Source organism: Cebus imitator, unplaced genomic scaffold (assembly GCF_001604975.1).
Source record: "Cebus imitator isolate Cc_AM_T3 unplaced genomic scaffold, Cebus_imitator-1.0 Scaffold265, whole genome shotgun sequence".
Taxonomy (NCBI): Eukaryota; Metazoa; Chordata; class Mammalia; order Primates; family Cebidae; genus Cebus; species Cebus imitator.
The window spans coordinates 2963892-2967181 of NW_016107580.1; the positions used below are offsets into that span (position 1 = coordinate 2963892).

At 37.9% G+C, this 3290-nt stretch overlaps 1 pseudogene; it reads left to right on the forward strand.

The window, feature by feature from the left end:
- The first annotated feature begins 1444 nt into the window (after window positions 1-1444).
- LOC119467198 lies at window positions 1445-1538 on the forward strand (annotated as a pseudogene).
- Window positions 1539-3290: the final 1752 nt, after the last annotated feature.

Sequence of the window (3290 nt, forward strand, 5' to 3'; positions counted from 1 at the left end):
GCCTCTCCCTGGGGTTAAACACTGGTCTAGAGCAGGGGTGTGAGATGTAAATAAAGTCTACTTTAAATCCAGATGTTTCCCTTCACTGAGCCCCTTTGCCACCATAGACTTCAGTAATAGTTACAAAAGCCTGCCGATCCTAGAGAAGTTGACCAAACTTAAGACAGCCTCAGCCCAGCATGAAGTTCTGACAGCTTGATTAGTCTCAACTCAATAAAAAGCAATACATTTTTTCCCCAGATAACACGTGGAGGCTTTAAGATTTGTCCAATATAAGCACATGAATCTGAAGTAAAAAACAAAAACAAAAACAAAACAACTTGTAAGAAAAAACAGTTATGTTTTCCCTGAAGAAAAATAAAAGCCAAGGATTCAATAGAGTGAAAAGAAAGAACCAGGGGCCCAACCCAAAGGTCTCCATCTTGGGCGGGTTCCCTGCTCGGGGCTACAGCTTGTGGAGCCTAGGTCTGTGCCAGGCTAACACAGTCCATCATAGAAAGTGGTACATTTGACAGATAAACGGCAGCGCCATCAGTTCCTCCTATCATTCAAATGCTCTACAGATGGCCTGAAAGGGAAAGCAGTTTCAGTTCCACTCAAAAGATCAACACATTACAGTCAGAAGAGCATGAGCAGAGGGAAAGAACATTTCAATGTGAAAATTTTGTAACAAAAGAAGAAACATACAAAAGTTTGAAAATATAATGAATAATGACTTGAGTGCCTAACACGAGCTGGGAACTCTGCTGAGCTCTTTGTGCTTTCTCATTTAATGCTCTTAACAGTCCTGTAGCCTGGGCACAACGATTACCTTCATTTTACTCATGAAGAAACCTAGCTGGGAGAGCTTAAATACACTGTCCAAAGCTAAGTGGCAGAAGAGGCAATAGAATACCTTTCTCTTTAACTCCAGTTCTCAGTTTTGACCATATCCCAGGCACAGCATGCCACATTTTCTTCTTCATTCAACTCACACTTACCAAGGGGTCACTCCATGCTAGACCTGAAAATAAGGAACCAAAACAGACATTGTTTCTGCCCATATGGGGCTTATAGTAAACAGCGAAATACATACATAAAATAATTACATAAATCAGCACATCATCACAAGCCAAGATAAGTGTTTGAAGGATTAGGTAATGCAAACCAATGAAACTGTGTATCTATGTATTTATGTAACTATCTTCTATCCATTGATCTATCTATCTTGACCTAGGCTGGACAGGTTAAAAAAGACATCTCCAAGAAAGTGATATTTACATTTAAATCTGAAATTTAAATAGGAATTAACTAGGGAGTTTGTAGAGAGTAGGTGACAGAGAAAGCCATGGGCAGAAACAACAAAAGCTCTGTGGCAGAAAGAAATCTCAGGCAAAGAACTCAAAGAAGTATGAGAGTATTAATGTTATCACTGAGGAGGTCCCAGGTTTAGACAATATAATGCTTGCTTCAGCAGCACATGTACTAAAACTGAATACAGAGAAGATTAGTATAGCCCATGTGCAAGGATTAGACGTAGAAAACTTTAATACTTCATTAAGGATGCAATTGAAAAATCTCTGTTGCTATATTTTTATTTTTTGTTTGTTTTGAACTGTTTGGCTGTTTTTCTTATGTGAGAAATGTTTCATATATAGATGACAGAGAATAATGCAATAAATATTCATGTAACTACTACTAACTTAAATATACTACAATAGGATAATGCTGTTAAGTAATATGACCTCGATTATAATTGAAGTTTTTTGCATATACCTAATGACATCAAAAAGTTTTAAGCCAAGAGCAGACATGAACAGATTTGCATTTTGAAAAGATCTTTGAGAAGTTGCAGTGTAGGCGATGGGAAACAGACATTGATAGGGGGATTCCAGTCAGCTGACTACTGAGGTGGTCTGAAACTTACTGTGGGAGGAATCTGGATTTGTGCCTCCATAACATTCCATCCTTGCCACTCAATGGGACTTTTAAATCTGAAAACTTTTGTGTTTCTCAAGCTGTGTGAAATGTTCTTAAAGTTATCTTTGACTGTTTTCTCTCTTCCATTTTCTCTGTTTTCTCCTTTTGGAACTCTATTTAAATAGATAGGGGTTGAGTTTCTGGATATATTTTTTGCATGTCCACTTTTTGGTTTTCCAAATCTTTTCTTTTGATCTGCTTTTAGGAGGTAAAACGAAGTTTAGTTTTCTAGTCCATCAGTCCCTTCTTCAATCATGTCTATTTCCTCTTTCAGCCTATTCTTTTATCTAATAAGTTTCAAATATTTTTTCAGTCATCACAATTTAGAGTATTTAAAGTACCTTTCAGCCCATTCTTTTACCTTTCAGCCCATTCTTTAATATGTTTCAAATATTTTTTCAGTCATCACAATTTAGAGTATTTAAAGTACATAATGAAATCATCTTCTTAATAATTGAAGTAATTTTAACTTTTTTTTGTTTTGTGATCTGTTTAATTAGGTATTATCTCCTGTTAATGAAATTAAGTTTCTCTTTTTCTTTCTTTCTTTTTTTTTTTGAGGCAGGGTCTTGCTCCGTCACCCAGGCTAGGGTGCAGTGGTGAAATCGTGGTCCATTGCAGCCTCGACCTGTTGGGCCAAGAGATCTTCCTGCTTCAGCCTCCTGAGTAGCCAAGGCTCGCACCACTATGCCTAGTTAATTAAAAAAATTTTTTTTTGTAGAGACAGAGTCTCGTGTTTACCAGGCTGGTCTGGAACTCCTGGGCTCAAGTGTTCCTGCCTTGGCTTCCCAGAGTTTTGAGATTACAGGAATGGGCCATTGCTCCTGTCCAGTTTCTTTCTTTAAGGCATCGAATTTCCTCAAATGCTTGATTGCTATCTCACCTTTGGATTGATAATTTCTATTTTCTATTATCAATTTTCAGTTTTAATTTATTTCCATAAACACTGTGCTCTATATAACTTCTATCTTTGGAAATTTATTAAAAACTTCTTTGCAGCCAAGTCTGTGGTCAATTTGTGTAAATGTGTCATAAGCATTTGAAAGGCACATGTGTTTCTATTGGGATCTAAACTTTAGCACACACTCACCCACGTGCATCCACACACACACACATCTAGAGTTTTCTGCTTCATTTTAATGTCCATGAATCAGTTCATTGATCATTTAGCTGTTGCCACCTGCTGGCCCAGTGGATCTCAGAAGCCCCTGTCCCAGTGCAGCTCTTCAGGCAGCCTGTCTGCTCATCTTGGCTGACTCATGGGTTGCTACCATGGCAAAGAGGCATTCACTGCTGTTGACCCTAGACAGTCTGGGCAGTCAAAGCAAAAA